Genomic DNA, 23980 nt, shown 5'->3' on the forward strand with positions numbered 1-23980 from the left:
CATAGTGGTGATGGTGGGTGCTGGGCCCTCCTTGGGCAGCCTGGCCCTGTGGGAGCCGAGGGTCTCTGCCTCCCGCAGGGGCCGGGTGAGACAGTAGGTATTTTTCTGGGGTGAGAATGGAGTCGGTGTTGCCTAACACTTTTTTGACCCTGGGGCCAGAAAGAGCAGGTTTTTGTTGGGGCTTTTAAAAGATTTGTGCTCATTGGAATTTCTGGATTGCTGGCTCCTTCAGCCCCCATCTGGGGCATATTAAAAAAACAAAAAGACTCCACTCTTATTTTTTCAATGCTGGCGTCTATGATCTATATGGCTTCTTTTCTGCAACTTTCAGAATCTTAAGTTTGTTTTACATAAAATGTCCACAATATATACTCTAAATACTTAGCAACAAGATTAGGGGAAAGGAAGTCTGGGTCATCCTGCTTCCTGTCCCGGGACTCTCTGATGCCTTTTGATGTCTTCTCCCCAGGGTTCTGCTCATCTGTCATTACATCATCAGAAACATTTTAAAATATATATATATATTTTATTGATTTCAGAGAGAAAGGGAGAGAAAGATATAAACATCAAAGATGGGAGAGAATTATGGATCAGCTGCCTCCTGCCCACGCACACTGGGGATTGAGCCCAAAACCTGGGCATGTGCCCAGACCAAAAATCCAACCATGACCTCCTGGTTCATAGGTCAACACTCAATCCCTGAGCCATGCAGGCCGGGCTGAATAATTTTTAAATGTTTCCTCAAATTTCATTTATCTTAAGAAAAACTATAAAATTGGAATTTTAATTAAAAATTGAAATAAATAAAATTATTAATTTCATATTAATTATGGGAAATCATGTTTTTCTTATATCATCTTACATCAAAATATAAGTTTCTTTTACTCTTATTTGATTTTATTTCTTTTAACATCTAATAGTTTTCATATTACAATATTTTTTATTGTCAAATTTATGCCTAAGAAATTTATTTCATTGGGTTGTTGCTGTGAATTATTTTTCTTTCATTTGTGTCTATTATATATCCGTCTTGTACCTGATCACCTTATTGAGTACTATTATTCATTTCACTAAAGGCCAGTGCATGAAATTTGTGGGGGAGGGGTGTCCCTTAGCCCAGCCTGCACCCTCTCCAATCTGGGACCCCTTGGGGGATGTCCGACTGCCAGTTTAAGCCCAGACGGATCGGGCCTAAGCCAGCAGTGGACATCCCTCTTACAATCTGGGACTGCTGGCTTCCAACTGCTTGCCTGATTGCCCCTAACCACTTCTGCCTGCCAGCCCGATCACCACTAATCACTCCCCTGCCAGCCTGATTGATGCCTAACTGCTCCCTGCCAGCCCCATTGCCCCCAACAGCCTCCCCCGCTGGCCTGGTTGCCCCTAACTACCCTCCCTTGCTGGTCTGATCACCCACAACTGCCCTCCCATGCTGGCCATCTTGTGACAGCCATCTTGTGACCACATGGGGGTGGCCATCTGTGTGACAGTGTGATAGTCAATTTTCATATTACCTTTTTATTATATAGGATTAATTTTTTTACGAAAATTTCATGAGTTTTCCAGCTGGTCAAAGTGGTGTTAGTGGTGCTTATAGCTTCACTCGGATTTCAATTTTACTTTTTATGAATTATTCAACATGCTTACTTATAAATGCATTTTCCTAATATATAAAAAAGCCAGGGGCTGTCACAGCCAAAACAACCGGATGGATGACTGAACAGAAAGTTGCGTGTGTGGGGCAACCAGGCCAGCTGGGGGACTTTGTGAGGGATGATCAAATGACTGAATAGCAGGCTATGTGGGGCCACCAGGCTGGCAGGGGGGGAAGTTGAAGTGACCAGGCTGGTGGGGGAGGGAGTTAGGGGTAACCACACTGTCAGGGGAAGTAGTTTGGGACAACCACGCCAGAGTGGGATCAGTTGTGAGCAACCAGGCCAGCAGTGGGGGCAGTAGGGGATGACCAGGCTGGTGGGGGAAGGAGTTTGAGGCAATAAGGCCAGTGGGCGGGATAGTAAGGGGTGGCCAGGCTGGCAGGGTGGGCAGTTAGGGGTGACCAGGCCAGCAGCAGGGAGCAGTTGGGGGCAACCAGGCTGGCAGGCAGAGATGATAGGGGAGATCAGGCTAGCAGGGGGGCAGTTAGGGGCAACTAGGCAGACAGGCAGGTGAGCAGTTAGGAGCCAGTGGTCTCCGATTGTGAGAGGGATGTCCAATTGCCAGTTTGGGCCTAAACTGGCAGTTGGACATCTCCTGAGGGGTTTCAGATTGAAGAGGGTACAGGCTGGGCTGAGGGGATCCCCTGTGCACAAATTTCATGCACCAGGCCTCTAGTATAATCATAAAAACACAAGGTACTTTTTTTTTCCATGGGAGAAATTAATAAACAAAAAAGCAAAATGCAGTAAGGGCAATTCCAGCTCAAATATCAACCCAGTTTCTGTTAATTTGTACCATTGATTAAGCAACTGAGGAAAAATATAAGAAACTGGAAGCCTAACAATTAAAACCAGATAATTAGCATATCCTGACTGAGATATTGAGTCCTGCCAAGAACACAGGCAGTAGGGGAGGAGGATAATTTCTTTAAAGGTGCATGAGCCTATGAACTAAATGGGACATGCTGACCTGACAAGCTCAGGGGAGCCCTGCATGGAGGCCTTGCAAAGTCAAAGACCTAAAGTCATCACAAAGGATGGTCTGAAATTAAACTTTAACTAAAAGCAGTGATGGTGGGTAGTCACTCCTAGGCCGGTATCTTCCCTGACAAGGCCAGCCTTTACCTTAACTGAGCCCATCTGTTTTTTGCATGTATAATATCATATCTTTGAAATGTCTGGGTAACTTGTAACTCCCCTTTTCTGGACCCCTCAGGGCACAACCTAATATGCCTGGTCCCCAAGACAGATATCACAAATTCCTTCATTGCTATTGCTATCATGTTAATTGTTGACTATTAACTATCCTGCACCCACAATAGCAAGTATGTATCTACCATATTGCTTTTTATCCAATCCCAGAGGTTTCTCCACTTTGCTTTCTCCCACCTCTCTAATCTATCACCAACCTACCTACGTCCCCTTCTTGGATTGCAATGTATAAAAATGGATTTTAAAAAAAAAATCTGCCATTCTCTGGAGCAGTGGTTCTCAACTGTTCTAATGCTGCAGCCCTTTAATACAGCTCCTCATGTTGTGGTGACCCCCAACCATAAAACTATTTTCATTGCTACTTCATAACTCTAACTTTGCTACTGTTAATGAATCATAATGTAAATATCTGTGTTTTCTGATGGTGTTAGGCAACCTTGCTAGCGGTTCTCAACCTGTGGGTCAAAAATTAGAGTTATGAAGTGGCAACAAAAATAATTTTATGGTTGGGGGTCACCACAACACGAGAAGCTGTATTAAAAGGCCGCGGTGTTAGGAAGGTTGAGAACCTCTGCCCTGGAACGTTATCCTAATACATTGAGATTTTGTTTCCCTGAAAATGTTGACAGTTTGGCTCAAATAAACTCACAAAAATTCTTTACAGTTTTTAATGTTTTTATGTTGACAAACCCAAAGAATGGGGTAGTCAGTCTGCAAAGGTTAAAAGCACAGTGACAGGGTCTGCCAGGCTGGCTCCTGTGCCACTGCACTGTGGGCCCTCGCCCAGCATCTCTGCTCCCAGAGCGGGAGGGTCTAGCCTGCTCTCTTCTCCACTGAGTGCATCCAGGGACTCCTTTTCCTCCAGGTCCCATTGATTCCGCTCCTATTGTCCTTCCCATTGGTTTTGCCTATTGACAGTCAGGCTCCACAAAACCAAGAGTTGGTTCTTTGAAAGGATAAACAAGATTGATGAACCCTAGCCAGGCTCACCAAGAAGCAAAGAGAGAGGACCCAAATAAACAAAACCAGAAATGAAAGAGGTGAAGTAAAAACTGATCCCACAGAAATACAAACAGTTATGAAAAAATACTATGAACAACTGTAGTCCAACAAGATGGACAAACTAGATGAAATAGACACATTCTTAGAATTAGAAAAATACAAGCTCCCAAAATTCAACCAAGAAGAATATGCCAAAACCGGTTTGGCTCAGTGGATAGAGCGTTTGGCTTGCAGACTGAAAGGTCCCAGGTTCGATTCTGGTCAAGAGCATGTACCTTGGTTGTGGGCACATCCCCAGTGGGTGGTGTGCAGGAGGCAGCTGATCGATGTTTCTCTCTCATCGATGTTTCTAACTCTCTATCCCTCTCCCTTCCTCTCTGTAAAAAATCAATAAAATATATTTTTAAAAAATTAAAAAACTTGAATAGGCTGATAATTACTGAAAAAAATTGAAACAACAATAAAAAATCTTCCAGCAAACCAAAGCCCTGGTCCAGACAGCTTTTCAGGGCAGTTCTACCAAGCATTCAAAGAAGAACCAAAACCTATCCTCCTCAGACCATTCCAAAAAATTCCACAGGAAGGCACAATTCCAAGCTCTTTCTATGAAGCCAGCATTACCCTAATCCCAAAAGCAGATTAAGACACAACACACAAAAAAGAGAACTACAGGCCAATATCCCTCATGAACATAGATGCTAAAATCCTCAACAAAATCCTAGCAAATTGGATTCAGCAATACATTAGAAAGATCATACACTGTGACCAAGTGGGATTTATTCCAGGGATGCAAGGCTAGTACAATATCCACAAAACAATAAATGTGATACATTACATAAATTGAGATACAGAAATCACATAATTATATCAATTGATGCAAAAAAAGCATTTGACAAAATCCAATACCCTTTATTGATAAAAACCCTCAGCAAAGTGGGACGAGAGGGATCATATCTCAACATAATAAAAGCCTTATATGACAAACCTACAGCCAACATCATATTTAATGGGCACAAACTAAACTAATTTCCCTTAAAAACAGGAACAAGATACTTTCATCATTCCTGTTCAGCATAATACTAGAAGTACTAGCCATAGCAATCAGATAAAAAGAAGAAATAAAAAGCATCCAAATTGGAAAAGAAGTAAAATTGTCCTTATTCGCAGATGACATATAACTATATATAGAAAATCCCAAAGACTCCATCAAAAAATTACTAGATCTAATAAATGAATTTGGCAATGTAGCAGGATACAAAATTAACACCTAGAAATCTATGGCCTTTTATACACCAATAATGAACTTACAGAAAGAGAAATGGGGGGGAGGGGGGGAATCCCATTTACAATTGCACCAAAAAAATTAAGATACCTAGAAAAAAACTTAACTAAAGACATTAAAGACCTATACTCAGAAAACTACAGGACATTGAAAAAAGAGATAGAGGAAGACATAAACAAATGGAAGAACATACCATGCTCATGGATTGGTAGAATCAACATCTATAAATGTCAATACTACCCAAAACAATCTATAGATTCAATGCAAATACATATTAAAATACCAATGGCATATTTCAAAGTTCTAGAAGAAACACTCCAAAAATTCATCTGGAATAAAAAAAGACCCCAAATAGCCTTAGCTATCCCGAGAAAGAAGAACAAAGTTGTAGGGATCTTAATATCAGACATCAAGCTATGTTACTAAGCCACTGTTCTCAAAACTGCCTGGTGCTGGAACAAGAACAGACATACAGAACAATGGAACAGAATAGAGAACCCAGAAATTTGACCCAAGCCATTACACTCAATTAATATTTGACAACAGAGGCAAGAGCATACAATGGGGTCAAAACAGTCTCTTTAATAAATGGTGCTGGGAAATTTGGTCAGATACATGCAAAAAGATGAAACTAGATCACAAAATAAATTCAAAATGGCTAAAGAACTTGAATATAAGATGGGAAACCATAAAAATCCTAAGACTCCATTGGCAGCAAAATAGCAGACATTTGTTGTAGCAATATATTTACAGATACAGTTCCTAGGGCAATTGTGGGATCCTTTTTCACATCCGCGTGGTTCAGGGTCCCAGTTCAGGGTTTGGGTTCTGGATAAGGGTGGCACACAAATGAAAAGAGACTAGAAAAAATTTAATTTCGTGACGTTGATGGGGGGCGGGGTAAGTAGTAGTCCAACTCTAGTGGGAGAACTACCCACTGCTCTGGCCCTGCTGTCCCTTTTTTTGAGGCTTTGGGGAAAACACCCATAGCGCTTAGGCAGGAAATAACAGAAACTTACATGGGACAAACAGAGGTGGAGGTTGCTTCTGCGAACAATGTCTCAACTACAGGGTGAGTAGTTAGAGCAATTAATGTTGTTGACAGCCTTCCTGGCTTCCTGTCCACATCTTTCTATTAGTGAAACAGTAATTTGTTTCTAGCAGGCAATGGAGACTAAGGAGAAAATAGAGAAATGGGACTACATCAAAATAAAAAGATTCTACACAACAAAAGAAACCATCAACAAAACAAGAGAGGCCACTGCATGGGAGAACATATTTGCGAATGTTAAATTCAATAAGGTTTAATCTCTAACATTACAGGGAACTCATACAACTTAACAAAAGGAAGATAAACAACCCAATCAAAAAAATGGACAAAGGACCTAAATAGATACTTTTTGAAATAGGACATATGAAAACATGCTCAAAGTCACTAATTACCCAAGAAATGCAAATCAAAACAACAATGAGGTACTATCTCACAGCTGTCAGAATAGCTATCATCAACAAAGGACAAGTGCTGGAGAGGATGCAGAGAAAAAGGAACCCTCGTGCACTGCTGGTGGGAATGCAGCCTGGTGCAGCCACTGTGGAAATCAGTATGGAGTTTCCTCAAAAAGTTAAAAATGGAACTCCCATTTGACCCAGTAATCCTACCTCTAGGAATATATCCCAAGAAAACAGGAACACCAATCAGAAAAGATATATGCACCCCTATGTTCATAACAGCACAATTCACTATAGATAAGATTTGAAAACAGCCTAAATACCTATCAGCAGATGACTGGATCAGAAAACTGTGGTACATCTACACAATGAAATACTATGCTGCTGTAAAAAAGAAGGATTTTTACCATTTGCAACAGCATGGATAGAACTGGAGAGCATTAAGCTAAGTGAAATAAGCCAGCCAGTGAAAGAAAAATGCCACATGATCTCACTCATTTATGGATAATAAAGAACATTATAACCTGATGAACAAAACCATAGATACAGAGGCAGAGAAGCATGGAACAGACTTGTAAATTACAGTGGGAAGGCTGGAGGGGATTGAGGTAAGAGATCAACCAAATGACTTATATGCATATATATATGCATAACCAATGGATGCAAGACACTGGGGGGCGGGGGGGTTGAGGACACGTGCAGGGGGTAGATTTTTAATCATTGTATGTTTATGTAGTGGACTCACCTATAAGTGATTTCTTAGTGCTCTCTTTGACAAATTTCTTTATCAGGGTCACGCTAGCCTAGTAAAACAAATTGAAATGCTTTTCATCTTTTCAAATGTTCTTAACTATTTTAAACAGCATAGAATTAAAATTTCTATCCATACCTGATAATACATCTATTTTATTATTCCAAAAATATGAATTTGTTTCCTTTCATTTTTTTTTCTTTATCAGACTTCCTTTATTAGACTTACACATTTTGTTGATCTTATGAAAGGAAAAATAATAATTTTATATACCAATTGTAATGTTTTCTTTCTACTTTTTGTTTCACTTTGAGGATATTTTTCTTCTTGAGTTGAATGTTCCTTTTATTTGTTCTACAGGATGATGGTCTGTGTTGTGACCACAGTTTACTTTTTCTCTCCCACTTCAGTGTCCTGCTACAATCACACTCAGTGACTGGGAAATCCTGTGCAGCAAACACATAAACCGGTGTGAAGGCGCCAAAGTGCATAAGAAATTCTGCTCTGGATTCGGTTCATAATCCAAATTCACACTTTGTACATTTGCTGTGCAGAGCATACAAAGCAGAGGTATTGGGGTGGGGTGGGGAATGGGGCAGGAAAGCCCACCAGGAACAAAAGGAGCAGGATTCTACCTGTGACCATACCCTTACTACCAGGGCCCTGGAGTGAAGTAGCTGGAAAGTGACAGAAATGTCCTTGGAATGTGCTATTCTGTCAATAGATGATATCAACTATAAGTTTATGCAACAAATAATCTACATAACCAGAATAATGACCCAAGGCCATAGAATGTTTTTAAACTGGTATTATTAGTAAGTTTTAAAGATCAGAGACTGAGAACAAAAAAAAAATCATAGCTTGAAAAAGATCTTTAAACCACAGAGGCTTTGCATAACAAAGCAAAATGGACAACACCTGAATTAGAGCCCGGAGGCCAGGCAGCTCTCCTGCCAAATGCTCCCAGTGCCCCAGGGGCCTCTCATTAGAGGTCCAGCTGGATCCCACCCCGCAGGCAGGCTGCGTGGCCGCCCCCCAGCTGAGGCAGGAGGTCTGAGGAGAGCAGCTGAGGCCATCACAGCTGAGCCAGAGCTGGGCCTTGGTGTGGCAGTCTCAGCGGGGACGCCCCGCCTGCTCCTGGACTCTTCTGACATGTAGGTGGCATGTAGGTGACTAGAAGTCCAGTTCCAATAAAATTCCTAACAATTTGATTTGAAGTAGATGTTTGCCCACACGAAGAAAAACTTTGCTTTTAAGTGGTTTCCAAATGTTCCACTTGGTTGTCTTTTTAATTTTTTAGAAATGGAACACACACACACACACACACACACACACACACACACCACCTCAACATGAGGATTAGAACATCCCTCTCCTTTTCATCCTTCAAAAGGACAACTGCCATAGAATCACTAAACACCTAAGCCTCACAGGGGCCCTGATGTCCTGTTACCTGGGGCCTGCCCCTGAGGCCTGTGTGTGGTCGCAGGGAGCCGTGCTGTGTGCGCTGCTGAGGAGCTGGGCTTTCCGTGCTGCAATCCGCACCCTTTTCCCTGCGGCTCCGGGCCACAGCCTGCCGCCTGCTTTGGAGAAGAGGGCAGCTTCCAAACCTCATCTCTGCGCACATCCGTGGGGGTTTACTCCCTTTTTCTAAAGGAAAAAGTAAAACTCACATAATTACTTAAAATAGAAAAATCAGCTTTTTAACTTTCTGTAGGTGTATTATAATAAATGGTAAAAAAAAAAAATCAGTTATTTAAAAATGCAAGCCAAGTTATAATACAATTTATGACAGCAATATCTGGGAAGTTCTTATTTCTATTATTTGAAAATTTATTACAGACCATCTTTTAGTTTAGAAAGAAAAAAAATAAAACACTTAATTTAAAAATAGTAATAATAACACAGTGTTCCCAATGAGCTAGCATATTGCAGAGAAATAAATTAAAAATTTAAATCTTACATATTCATGCAAAATTAATATCCACCATGCGTGTACCTCCATCTGCTCCCCAAGACAATTCTTATCATAATGTTACAATGTGATCGATGGTTCAACTTCCTAACTGAAGTTCTGCATTCTTTCCTTCAAAAAAGTAAATCATTATTGTGTATTTTTAGCTATATCACAAATATAATGTAGAATAACACAGTAAATATTTAAATATGTAGATCATAGTGAACAACAAAGTACTCAAATAATAAACAAACCTTATCCCAAATAATTATGTTCTCTATAAATTTTTTACATAGTTGAGATCACTTAGTGAATTTATGTTCACATCCTGCTATTTGCCTGATAGCTTAAGAACTCATTCATTAAAAATGTATAATCATATTTTAAGGAATATTAATAGTATACTAGTTGAAGTTAGAGTGAATGGTTTTGATGTTATAGTTCTTATCCATATGTTAATTTAAAGTTAAATATCAGGGTCAATGGCTTCTGAAGCTACTCCTAGTTTATGGCATTGGAAGTGCCCTGGGGCCTGGCTTATTTGCTGTGACCATGAAATGCGGTGTGAGCCCTGCTCAGCAGCTTGCAGCAGTGAGCAGAGCCTTGAATGCTCTGTCCACGTCCCCAGGCACAGTTGTCTTGGAAACAGGCACGTGGTGAAGTTCAACTTCCATGGGCAGAAAGCGTCCTTTGCCCCTGGAAGCCGGGCTGGGAGAGTGAAGAGTGTTTTCTGAGCAACAATCTCCTCTCCAGCTGCAAAGGCGGCGGGTGACCTTTCATTCCTGATGTCAGGAAGGGGCTCAGTTCATGCAGAATTGGCTTGAATTGTTAGTGAGAAACTTAAAAGAAGAGGTGCTAACACTTTAGTTTATAGTGCGTGCATTATTTGGCCAGGAGGATTTGGTTGCATTCCCAGACCCGCAGCAAACAGGCTGGCGGTGCGGACGGACCTGCGCACGCAGCTTTCCCTCCGTCACCGCGAGGCCAGCACTGCCCCGGAGCTGGTTCTAACCACGTTTGTCTGATTATTGTTTGCATTTAACTTCGGATGCCTGCATTCCTAGGGGCTGCTTCTGCCTCACTTGCCAGGCTCCTGGCGCCCGCAGCTCCTGGGCTTCTCCACCTCGCTCCGCCTGCTCTGCGCCTTCCCCCGCTGCACCGTCCCTGTGCCTCCCAGGGGCAGCTCCGGGCTGGAACAGCTGCTTTCCCCTCATTGGCACAGTGTCTGCGAGCCCAGGGCAACGGGGTCGGAGACCAGTGACCCCGCTCTCCTGTCCTGGTTCTCCGCAGCCTGGTGCCCAGCAGCGGCCCGGCCTGTCTCCCGGAGCTCTAGTGCGAGGCCCAGTGGTCCTTCCACTTCCCAGGGGCGGCCCGGCTGAGGGAGGAGCGGTGGGCTGGGCACCTTTCCCGCTTCCCTGCTCACACTGCTCTCCCACTGCCCAGCCAGCCAGAGGCTGAGGAATCAGGTCCCAGCTGCTCCGGGCTTCTCCCGCTGGGGGTGCAGTCCCCTCCAGGCTGGGCCCCTCCAGGCTTCTCCTGCTGGGGGTGCAGTCCCTCCAGGCTGGGGCCCGGCCTCTGGAGGCGCCCAGGGAGGGGAGGGCTGGCTTCCGCTGGAGAGCCCATTTCTAAGAGCTGGTGGGGGCTGTGGAGGGAGGTGAGGGGGAGGAGAGGTGGAGAGACTTGGCCAGAGGACCCCCTGAGGGGGATGGTGGTGGGAAACCTGAGGCCCGGTGGAGGCCCGGGATCAGATCTCTCGATGGGTGAGAGCCCAGAGGGGCCCAAGCTCTGGCCCCTCATACTTGGGCCTGTGAAGGCAGCTTTGGGCCCCATGTGCACCCCGAGCTGTGTGTGTTCCTGTATATTCTTTCCATCCTCTAGGCCTCTGAGGATCTTGTTCCCTCTGCTTCGGAGGCCAGAGGCCAGTCAGTGGCCTGTGAGCTTCCCGCCAGCAAAGTCCAGGCCCCTGTGGCTCAAATCCCAGGAGCCGCTCTGCCAGCTAGGACCATCCCAGCTGCCAAGAAGCCAGAAGGCGGAGAGCAATGAGGGCCCTCACTGCAGGCCACCTGCCTGGGGTCTGCATTGCACCTCTGCACCTCCTGCTCCCCCCCCTTCCTGCGCCCTCACCTCCTGCTCCCACCTCCTGTCCCCCCCCACCTGCTGCTCCCCACCTCCTGCTCCCCCTCCTCCTCCTGCTCCCCTACCTCCTGTCCCCCCTCCCTCCTGTCCCCCCTCCTGTCACCCCCCTCCTGTCACCCCTCCTGCGCCCCCACCTCCTGGCCCCCCTTCCTGGCCCCCCCACCTCCTGCTCCCACCTCCTTCTCCCCACCTCCTGTGCCCCCCTTCTGCTCCTGTGCCTCCTGCTCCTGTGCCCAGGGTGGGTCTGCCTCTGTGCAAATCCTTCCGGAAGAGCTTGTGCCAGCGGCCTGCTCTGCGGTTGGAAGCCACCTGCTCTCTCCCTGTGAAGTCTGGGGCCCCAGGGCTGCCTGCCTTGCTTGGGAAGGCAGACCTGCCCCTGGGACACTTCTGAGAACAAGACACACCCTCAGCTCTGGTCCTCACGGGGCAGGGCTTTGCATGGCCAGGAGCCAGAGGGGAAGGGAAGAGGGGGAGGAGAAGGGGGTCCCAGAGCCGCCTTTCTCTCCCCTTTCCTCCTCCTTCTTCTTAAGCCCATGAACATTCCAAGCGGCCCTTAGCCAGCAAGGGGCCCACGGCCAGCGCTGGGAGGCTGAGTGCAGCCTGCAGAGTGAGGGTCTGCGCCCAGGCCGCCCAGCCTCTGCTCCTGGGTCACAGGCACCATCTGGAGCCAGGGACGCGATGCAGATGGGAGGCGGTTTAATCCACTGGGCTCTCCACGGAAACACCCCAAAAGGTCAGCCCAGGTCCCTCACAAAGGTCAGGTCAGAGGGAGAGGAGGAGGGAGCGCTTTGCTCCTGGGTTCTCTGTTTACAGCCGCTGAACCCATTCACTGGGCAGCACTGTCCATAAGCATTTGCCCAAAAGCCGGAGAGAAAAGGACGAAAATGGCCTGCTCCTCACAGAGCCCCTGTGGCGCAAGAGAGCAAACCCCCCCCCCCCCAGGGCTTGCAGACATGCTCACTCTAGCCCCCCTCCACTCTGGCCACCACCAAGGGCAGGCATGCCAGGCTTTATCCTGGACCCTGGGCAGGAGCCCAATACAATGTCTCTGCCAGGGAATGTGTGTGTGGGGGGGAGGCAGGAGGGGTTACCTAGAATGCTTTCATGAGTAGGTGCCCCCGTGGCTTTGGGGCTCCATCAGGCTGGGGTCTCCAGGTGTGGAACATGCCTCAGAGGGCCCTGCCCAGAGGTGGCCCAGCCAGAACATCCATGCACCGCCCGGGCCATTGCCAGGGGCTGGCTCGCCTTCTTCTGAGCACCTGTCACTCACAGAAGCTCTGCAGCAGGAAGCACAGGCTGCAGGGGGAGCAGAGTGCAGAGGGGTCTGTGTGAAGAGGGTGCAGGGTGTGCAGAAGGGGATGGGTGTGCAGAGGGGGATGGGTGTGCAGGGGAGCATGTGTGCAGAGGGGGATGGGTGTGAAGAGGGGGATGGGTGTGCAGAGGAGGATGGGTGTGCAGAGGGGGATGGGTGTGCAGGGGGGCAGGTGTGCAGAGGAGGATGGGTGTGCAGAGGGGGATGGGTGTGCAGGGGAGCAGGTGTGCAGAGGGGGATGGGTGTGAAGAGGGGGATGGGTGTGCAGAGGAGGATGGGTGTGCAGAGGGGGATGGGTGTGCAGAGGGGGCAGGTGGGCAGAGGGGGATGGGTGTGCAGAGGGGGATGGGTGTGCAGAGGGGGCAGGTGGGCAGAGGGGGATGGGTGTGCAGAGGGGGGCAGGTGTGCAGAGGGGGATGGGTGTGCAGAGGGGGTGGGTGTGCAGAGGGGGATGGGTGTGCAGAGGAGGATGGGTGTGAAGAGGGGGATGGGTGTGCAGAGGGCGATAGGTGTGCAGAGGGGGTGGGTGTGCAGAGGGGAATGGGTGTGAAGAGGGGGCAGGGTGTGCAGAAGGGGATGGGTGTGCAGAGGGGAATGGGTGTGCAGAGGAGGATGGGTGTGCAGAGGGGGATGGGTGTGCAGAGGGGGTGGGTGTGCAGGGGGGCGGGTGTGCAGAGGGGGATGGGTGTGCAGAGGGGGGCAGATGTGCAGGGGGGCAGGAGTGCAGGGGGCAGGTGTGCAAGGGGAGTGGTGTGCAGGGGGAGAGGTGTGGAGAGGGGGGCAGGTGTGCAGAGGGGGGAGGTGGGAGAGGGGGAAAGGTGTTGTTGGAGACTGGGTGTAAGCTGACATGGTCCTGGCACTCGAAGGGGCTAGCAAGGCTGGTCCCCTACCCACACAGCCATCCCAGGCTTGTTTGGATGGCAACCATCAGTAGAATGAGAGCAATCTCTGCAGAATAAGAGCAACCTTTTATGGCTTACCAAGAAGTCTGTAATATTTACTGAGATTTGCTATACTGAGAATCTGTCCTTCTGCTGTCTCTCCCTTAGAGATTAAGAGGAACAAATAGTACATTCCTCTTGACAGACCTCCTATTCAGTGTTTGTGTGTAAAAAGCATTATGCAGTTAATAAAGTCACTGCAGTCTCTCGATGACCTGTAGTCCTCAGATCCCGCTTTCCTGTCTTTCTTTCTTTTCTCAATTCCCACCTCCCTACCTCAGCCGGGTTCAACCGTCAGGCTGGCCCTGGCAGGTGCGCAGGGGGAGAGGTGTGCAGGGGGAGAGGCGGGTGTGCAGAGGGGGAGCAGGACGAAGGCTGCCTCTTGGCTGCAAGCACTGATCCCCAAGAAGGCAGAGCTGAGCGCTGGCGATTCCTCAGACCCTGAGCCAAGATGTCTCATCAGGGCCTGGAGCCAGGCCCAGGGCTGGCTGAGGGTTCACTGGGGAAGGTGGCTGGCGGGACATCAGGGTGAGGAAAAGGGGAGCCTGAGGGTGGGATGTGGCCTCAGGACTGACCCTGGTGCAGCTCCGGGAAGCAGGGTGCACCGCTGTCTCAGTGGCACTAGCAGCCGTGGCCTCCTTTTCCCAGAGTTGCACTGCACTTTGCTCATTGTGTGTGTATTTAAACCAAAGGTTTGCCAAACTGCACTAGGGGGTTTACATGAAAACCCCAATAGAAAGTACAGCCCCCGTAGGTCTGGGCCATAGCCCCTGGGGTGCACAGCAGCCTGACTTCACAGGGGCTGACTTCCTCCGCCACAGGCTGCCACCACTGCACGGGGCCGGGTGGAGCTAGAGAGCTGTGTGTTTGCTTCATGTATGCATCTCCTGACTCACTCCCTTCGTTCCCCCCTGGCTGCTGGGAGCCGCTGGGTGGGCAGGGCTTTTAGCATCCACGCGCTGGGAGACGGTGGGCAGGGCTCCTCGGAATCAGATTGCTCCTCCAGGACGCCATTCCAGTCCGGGGATGTCATAACCCTGACTGGGCTTTGAGATGTTCAAGAAGCATCCTTTACCTGACCCACATTCCCACAGCTTCTATCCTGACTGAAACAGTTTCCAACCAAACTGACTGAAGTGTGACATCCACACGGCGTCCTACTAGTGGCGTTGCTTTGTTCTGAACCAAACTCTTCATCATCTCATCCGAGCTGGTTTTTATTCCTTATAGGTGGCAAACTGAGAAACAAGACTCATTCCCACTCCTCTCTTTATGTCACAGAACATGACCAATTGGTCAGCAAATTTTTTCGGCATTACCTTCAAAACATAGCACAGATCCCACAGCTACATTCCACATCCCCCAAATCTACCCTTACAGCCGCCGCCCTCTCTTCTCCTTCAGATTGTGCTAATGGCCTCTCAAGGGGGTTCTTGCTTCCACCACTGCTCCCAGCACAGCAGCAGTGCGGGTCTTCTGAAAGCCAGCTCCCATCACCCGTTCTTCCTCAAAGCCCCTTCCCAGGCCCTCTGACCTCATCTCCTATTTCCCTCCACCTCCATCGGCTGCTGCAGCTGCACTCACACCCCTGCTTTTCCTGAAAACCCTGGGCATCTTTTCCCGGACACACACACCTGCCCTCCTGCAGCCTGGGAAGTGCCTCCCTGTCCCTCTGCAACAGCAGCCTCCTTCTCTTAAGTACACAGATCAAACGTCAGCTGCATGAGGCCTCTCACCAACTTCTAAAAGTGAAACTCACTCTCTAACCCCTAGAAATCCCTCTTTTTATTTTTACCGAGCTCTTACCAACATCCTATATAATAAAGAGGTAATAAGCAAGTTGACCATCACTCCAACACACAAGATGGCCACCCCGATGTGGACACAAGATGGCCACCACAATCTGGCCAGCAGGGGAGGGCAGTTGGAAAGGACCAGGCCTGCAATGGAGGCAATAAGGCCTGCAGGGGAGGGCAGTTAAGGGAGACCAGGCTGGCAGAGGAGAGCAGTTAGGGGCAACCAGGCTTGCAGGGGAGGACAGTTGGGGGTGGGAGTGGGGGAAACCAAACCTGCAGGGGAAGGCAGTTGGGGAGGACCAGGCCTGCAGGGGAGGGCAGTTAGGGGCAATCAGTTCAGTAGGGGAACAGTTAGGTGTAGATCAGGTTGGCAGTGGAGTTGTTAGGGGGTGATCAGGCTGGCTGGCAGGCAAGAGGTTGGGAGCCAGCAGTCTGGATTGTGAAAGGGATGTCCCACTGCCTGTGTAGGCCCGATCCTAAACAGGCAGTCAGACATCCTTTGAGGGGTCTTAGACTGGAGAAGGTGCAGGTTGGGCTGAGGGACACTTCCTCTCCCAGCTCCCCCAGGGGCATGAATTTCGTGCACCTAGCCTCTAGTCTAACTATATTTTACTGATTCCCTCATTACCTGCCCCTGATCAACCGGGCATCTATCTGTTTGGTTCATTGGTTTATCTACATTTTCTAGAATAGGACTTGACCTTAAGAGGTTGCCCAATCATAATTCAGGTGAATCAATCAATACCTTTTCTTGCCTGATCCCCTGTTTCCTGGTCAGGTAATGCCCTCCCAGTACCAACCAAACCTAACCCATTTTCAGAACTTAGAGACTTTCCACAATCTCCAAAAAGCCTTTCTGTCGGCTGTTGTCCATCCTGACTACCACACTTTCTGCAGCTAAATTACAAATGAAAAAATAATTAGAAATGATCACATTTATCCAGAAAATTGAGGAGATTGTGCTGTCTCCATGCCAACCTCCACAAGTATTGGTGGGAGAGTGACACCCAAAACTCCGTGTGCTCAGACCACCTGTGCTGTAGCTGTTCTGTCTGAACTTGTTGAGCACCCTTACAGGCTATGCCAGGCTGGAGTTAACACTCAGGAATCCTCTGAAGAACTGAGTCAGACAGAGATGCAGGAGAAGAGATGGGATACCTGTAGACCTACCTGAGTGCATTGGTATCTGCTGCTGCATCACCAACCACCCAGCACTTGGTGTTTATTCTTCATCACAGAGCTCTGCGTGAGCACTGCTGTTGGTCTGGGCCAGGCTCCCTTTACGGCTGCTGGGTTCACTTGGGCTCCTTCACCAGCTGGTGGACAGGCAGAGGATGGCGGTCCAGGATGGGCTCACGTCATTTCTGGTGGTTATGTGGCTGTTGAGCAAGCGTGGGGACTGTTGGTCACATCCTCCTTCTCAGCATGCTCACCTGACTGCTCGTGCCGAGGGCAGGTTTCCGGCAGTGTGCATGCAAACACATGCAGTTTATTGGGGGCAGGTGGGCTTACAATTGTGTAGTGTTATCATATAAACTGCCTTAAGAGTTTGCGGTTGAATATTTTAATTATCAGAGAAAAGTTAGGGACAAAACAGTAATTGCAAGATAAGCGTCTTTGCATTTATGACAACATATGAGCTGAAATCTTCAACATGGAACTAAAACACTTCAGAGGCCATGATCTGCTCTGCTCAGGAAGAGCTGGGCAGGCGCTGGGCAGTGGGCACATGAGCCTGCCCTCCCTGCCGCAGTCACCCGGGGCCGCCGGCTCTCTGCACTCCAGGCCGGGTTTGTTCTGTCAATGAAGCCAAAGGAAAAGATGGAAATGAATGTAAGAGGAGGAACAGAGGATTGTTCACGGACGCAAGGGCATTTCAGAATGAAGAAGTTCAGGGCAGATCATCTGGGAGAGGGAGGAAGCAGGGTTGAAACCTGTGTAATTGGAACTGTTTGGCTTGGGGGCTGCTTGATCTTGCTATATGAACATGTTGATGAGATCATGCTTATTCTACAGGGTACCACCCAGCCCCCAAGATTAAGTGGAGCCAGATGATAGGTGGAAGGGTAGGGACAGGCTGAGGAAACTCTTTTCTCTCTTTAATCACACCTTAATATTTTCTTAAATTGGTTTATATCAGTCAGATCATAATTTAATTTTCTCCAAAATTAACATGTTTCACTTTATTATCTTTACTCACTATTTTAGCGACAGCCTGGTTAAAACCTTCCCACTCATGAAATTGCTAGTCACAATATTTTAAGAGAAAGCTCAAACAGTCACTGTTTTCCTCATTAAAAACGAATGCAGGCAGATGGAGGAGAGTGCGATGTGGGCTCTTGGCTTAGTCCCACTGTTGTCTGTCTCTGCCTTCATCTGCTGGCCAGGCTGCAGGTCAGCTCCCCCACAAGGGCGGTGGGCCAGGCCCAGCGGCGCTCTTAGCTGCATTTCACAGAAACAGCGCTGAGGTTGGCAGATCTTGCGCTCTCTCTCTCTCTCTCTCTCTCTCTCTCTCTCTCTCTCTCTCTCACACACACACACACACACACACACGGAGAAAGGAACGGTGTCATGGCCAGAGCTGATTATCTGGGAAGACCAGTGTTTCTCCCCAGGTACCACAGAAGGTCAAGAATAAGACCTCATACTTGTCTTGTGCAGAAACACTGTGAAACTTGTCTGCTGTGAACACTCATTGACTCTCTGGAAACTTGGAGGAAACACATCAGAAACTGTAAGTTTGTTTTTCTAGTTGCTCTGCCCTCCATCTGTTTTTTTTTCCCCCTTAAACACATTTTTATTGATTTCAGAGAGGAAGGAAGAGGGAGAGAGAGATAGAAACATCAATGATGAGAGAGAATCATTGATTGGCTGCCTCCTGCACACCCCACACTGGAGATTGAGCCTGCAACCTGGGCATGTGCCCTGACCAGTATCAAACTCAGACCCTTCAGTCCACAGGATGATGCTCTATCCCCTGAGCCAAACCAGCTAGTGCCCTCCACCTGGATTTGAGCCCTTGCCTGAGCAATCCATTGGACCATTTCCATTAACTCAGTCATGCATTCATTTCTACAAAGGTGCGTTGAGTCCTTAGTATGTGCCAGGCTTTCTACAGGTGGTGCAGAGGGACAGACATGCCCCCGACCCTCATGAAGGTCATCTTGCAGGGAGGTCATGAAAATCTATTGCAGCAAAACTGGTCTCTGATGAGGCCAGTGCAGGGGTTTGGGAGCAGAGAGGAGGGTCACCTGGCTCAGCCTAAATTAATATGCCTGTTTGGGAGCACAGCTCTTACCCTTACCTTTAGCAACTTTTACCCCAGAAATGGCTGGGATTGAGAAGGGTAATGACTATTGGCAGAGAGAAGCCCTCCTTAGCAAGTTGGGTGACTTGCTAAGCTGGTATGGAGCCCCTTAGACAACACTGTCCCTAATATGGGTCAGAGCCCTGCGTCTTACTAAAACTAAGTATTTTGCAGGGAGCTAGAAAAGCTCTCATATCTTCTACTCTCACCCATGATTCTGATCCCCTCCCCCAAAAGTGCCATTGTCCATTCTATCTCTCATTATCTAAGAAGAGCCAGCGTATGTCAGCCATTCTGTTCAGCAGTTTCATGCTATTGTTTAATCCTCCTGACAGTGTTCTGAAGGAGTTATTCGTTTACCTGCTTTATAGATAAAGAAACAGAGACAGAGTAGTTTGTTAACTTACTGAAGGCCACATGGCTTCCAAACAGCTTTGATTTGTGTGTGGGGTGAGGGACCTGGAGATCTGATAGGTCCAAGAGTGGGCTGAAACCTGAGGGAGAGCAGGAACCAGCGAGAAAGACTATAGTCCCAAATGCACCGGAAAAACTGCGTGACCACTGGGCTAGCATGGTTTGATGTGAGCAAGGGCTCTGGCCTGGCAGGTATGGGTCAAATAGCAGGGTCCCTGGAGGGTGGGGTAAGAGTCAGAAGGGTGCAGTACACCCCATACTACATCTGCCTCTCTGGGCAAACATTCCCACAGGAATCCAGGTGTAGCCATATCTGGGCACAAACTAGATTTAGACCCCTGAGTATCTGATCTGAAGAACGCCTGCCTGTGTGTTGTATCCACTTAAGACACAGGCCTGTCCCTCCTGCAAGTGGTAAGGGGTCTCTGAAGAGAAAACACGTCTTCCTAGAATCTGTTATAACCAGTTGGGTCTGAAACTCAGCATGAACCCTCACCCTGGCCTTGAGACACATGGCACTCTCGTGCCAGCTCCGAGCAGTGAGCACTGAGCTCAGTGGCTCCTTGCAGGTTATGCTCCTGGTTGGCACTGTCCCATTGGTTGAATTTCCTGCAAAATGAATTCATTTTCTCAGGATTCTCTCTTTAGGACTCGGAGAGAGGAGAGAAGCATACCCTTCGGCCATGCAAGAGCCCTTTGGGCCCCTGGGGCTTTCTCACTGGGACCTAGAAGTCATAGAGATTTTTTTTTTGAACAACTGGATATTAAGATCAGACCCATTTCCCAATCCTGCCTTAAGTCTTTAACCTGGATCTTAGCAAAAGCACTGCTTCCCCGCTATGGACCGCTGCTGGTAAAGGCACTAGGGCATTAGGTCTGCGCCTCAGTGTCAGGCAGACATGAAGGTCAGAGCAGCAATGAGAAGATCCATTGTACTCGCTGTCATCTCAGAGAACACTCCTGCCTTTACACCTTCATCTGCTCTGTTTGTCCATGAGGACACCAGGGAAGGCTCCTAAAAGGAACTTCTGGAACTCTCTACTATTCAAATAATACAGTAGTTTTAAGTAAAGAATGCACTCCAAGATTCCTAGTAATGTAAGCCTCTTTATTATCAGATAATACTGTTTTCAAACTCAAAGCTATTTTTCTAGCTCAGCTCCTCTCCAATCTCTTTATCTTCCTCTGCTGCAGTGACCCCAATACCTGAATGCCCCTGACTATGTCCTTCAGGGGTTCAGCCCCTTGTCGTTGTTCCATTGCTCTCCCGGCTACTGGGGAAGTCCTACATGTTGCCGTTTCTCAGCACCGCCCTTCTTTTAGAGCCCAGTTCCCAGCGGAAACGCCTTGTGCTCCGGAGAGTGAGCACAGTTATTCATGTCCACAGGCTCCGCAGCCAGCCTTCTCACACCTCTGCTCAGGCTGCCTTCACTCCTCCGACCAGGAGCTTCCTGACAGCAGCAGCAGCACTCAGCTGTATCATGCAATGAAAACCAGTGCCAGCCTGACCAGAATGACTCAGTTCATGTCTTAGGGTTGTAACAGCCACCTACTGCCAGGCCCACCCAACAACTTTAGGCCCAAAGGTGAGGCAGTGGCCAGAGAGATAATAGACTTTGGGTTTAGACAGACGTGGTGCAATCCTGAAGCAATCACTTTCTGGTTTCATGTACTTACTGCTTAGAACCCCTAATTTCCTCCTGTGTAGAGCTGGATTAAAAACAGGTGCTGAGAAATAATGCCAGACTCTAGATGTCTAAGTACTTGATTCCCCCCCCCAACACACACCCTCCCCCAGGGAGAATGTGAGTGTAGTGGATGCCAGACACAGTCTTGGCTGCCAGCAGTAGCTCTGGTTCTACATGCCACGTGGCTCTTCCTCTCACATGTGGTTGCTCTCCTGTGGACTAGACAGAGTGGATGTTCTTAGTCCAAGATCCACACTTGCAGGCAGGTTTCAGAAGTTTGCTGCACACACATCCTTTCTCTAAAGCTCCTTCCTGGCTCCCCATTGGCAAGGGATGAAGGCAGTCATGGGTCCCATCTTACTTACCGAATGCAGAAGACAACACCCCAAATTTGCTGCCCACAAAAAAGAAAGAAAGCCGAAAATGGTTTGGCTCAGTGGATAGAGCGTGGCCTGAGGACTGAAAGGTCCCAGGTTCGATTCCGGTCAAGGGCATGTACATTGGTTGCGGGCACATCCCCAGTAGGGGGTGTGCAAGAGGCAGCTGATCGATGTTTCTCTCTCATCGATGTTTCTAACTCTCTATCCCTCTCTTCCTCTCTGTAAAAATTCAATATATATATATATATATATATATATATATATATATATATATATATGAAGAAAAAAAGAAAAGAAAGAAAAAAAAAGATATTCTGCAGTCTGGTTCTGTTTAGAATCTTTTCACTTTTCCCACAAGAATTCCTATCCTTCTGGACCAGGCTGTTTGAATAACTCTGTGTTCCGTAGTGTGCCAATTTCAAAGTTTCCCTTTGGTAGTGAGGTGGTAGGCATACTTATGTTTGGGGGAAATCACCTCTTTATAAATCAGTCATTTAAACCATTACATTATGATCTGGATTAGGCCTAGAGTAGAACACACATACAAAAATGCTGATGTTGGTGTCAGGTTTTGCCTCTCACCAACTAAACACATTGGGAAATTCTCTTAGCACCTCAAACCTTCAATTGTAAAATAGAGATGATCATATCTACCCCCTTGGGCTGTTATGAGCATCCAATAAAATAATGTGTGTGGAGATACTGTGATAGTAATTAGCATGATACATGTTGACACTTTTCTTTTCTCCCTTGAAAGGTAACCCAACAATGTGTGTTCTTCCCAATTGACTACAAGCCAGCTTCTTGTGAGAGAGGTCTACAAACTCAAAACCAAAGGCTCATGCTAATTTTATTATCTCAATACTTTCTATAACCAAAAGGAAGATCAATTTCAAGACCTAATTCCAAACCTTGTGTGGAAGTGAATTTTTGATAACTCCACGATGCTCCTGAGTCCTCCCTAGCCCACCCAGTGCCTGCCTGTTTGACAAGCTCAGTCCTGGTAATATCTGCTCCACGTTGCTCAGGTCACAGCAGCTGATTTTGCCCCATGGAAAGTTGTGCACATACTGACCGAAAAGGAAGGAGCTCCTGGGATTATTTTGGTTAAAATGGAACCATTGCCATTAAATGTCATGACTGGCCTAGTTATAAGAGGGTTCCACACACTGCTCCTTGGGGTCATAAAGCCCAGTGATCTCCCAGTTGCTCGTTCTCAGACCCCTCTCAACATTGCTCCGGTAGTAAGGGGTTTCCTCTTTGTCTGGTAGTTGGGCTTGAAGCAAAATTAAAGAAACCATTCATGCCAAGGAGACTATCTCCGTGTGTGCGTCTGTGCGTGTGTGTGTGTGTGTGTGTGTGTGTGTGTGTGTGTGTGTTAGGTGTCCATAGTTTTTTCAACAATGCTCTTGGGAATTAGGAATGATGATGATTTTTTCATGAGATCCAGATAACTAACCTAAAGTCCTTCCAGGTCAATATTGTGACCCAACAGAGACAGAGATGATGGGGAGGAAGTTGGGAAATTCTCTTAAGAGAACAATATGATGCAGCTATTGAAGGTACTGGTTTCAGGGTCAATTCTCTTAGATGCTAGTCTGAAATCTGCACAGAAGTGTGATCATGGCCCACATCATGGGTGCCTCCATACCTCAATTGTTCCCCCTGTACAATGGGCATAATAATATAACCAAATTTATATTTTTAAAGATTAAATAAAGCTTATGGTTGGTGTGGCTTTGTGGTTGATCATCTGCCTATGAGCCAGAAGGTCATGGTTCCATTCCTGGTCAGGGCACATGCCTAGTTTTGGGCTCAATCCCCAATAGGGGAGATGTAAAAGGCAGTCAATCAATGATTCGCTCTCATCATTGATGTTTCTGTCTCTCTCTCCTTCACTAAAATCAATAAAAATATATTTTTAAAAAGATTAAATAAAACAATGCATTTAAAATGTGAATGAAGTGTTTGACACTATTCAATAAAAGCTGTAAAATCTACTTAAGAGTGAGGAACTCCATGTCACACTGTAAATTTCAGAGTTAAGAAACTACTGAATGACAGGAATCTAAATGAGTTTGGGTTGGATTGATTTATTGAAAAATGAAACAGTGATAGTTTGCCTGGGAAAAACATTAATTAGTAGAGAGAATATTGAAGAATTTTTGTTCCAATTTAAGCTTTAAAAAAGCTTTATATATTGTAGTTCTCAACTTTATTTCAAATGAGATATTGAACTAAGCTTAGCCAGAGTTGATTGAATTTCCTATCTGATTTCCAAGCTTTCATTTCCTTACTGATTCATTTTTGTTTGCTGTCTCCATTCTCTTTCTCACCATGATGGAGGATGAGCTCACCAAGACAGGGAGGCAGTTCACTCATCCCTAAACAAGGCAAAGCTTCCTCCCAGTGGCGCCACATCAGTGGTGTCCTGACCTCAGGAAACTGCTGGGCCTCGATGGCCTCTTCCCTTCCCTCTGGTTGTGGTTCATTCCTGCCACTGTGTTATGTCCTCCACATGCATAGAAACCATGGGTCATTATCAGTCACATACTGTCCAAGCCATGTATGTGTGCATGCATGTTTTCCTCCACACACACAATCACATGAGTACATAAGTAAAATGCATATAGTATACATCCACACAAATATACCCAGTACATTGACTAAGTCAGAAACCCTGTGATATTCATAAATG

This window comes from Pipistrellus hanaki (genome assembly GCF_964339955.1).
Source record: "Pipistrellus hanaki genome assembly, chromosome: 14".
NCBI classification, from domain to species: Eukaryota; Metazoa; Chordata; class Mammalia; order Chiroptera; family Vespertilionidae; genus Pipistrellus; species Pipistrellus hanaki.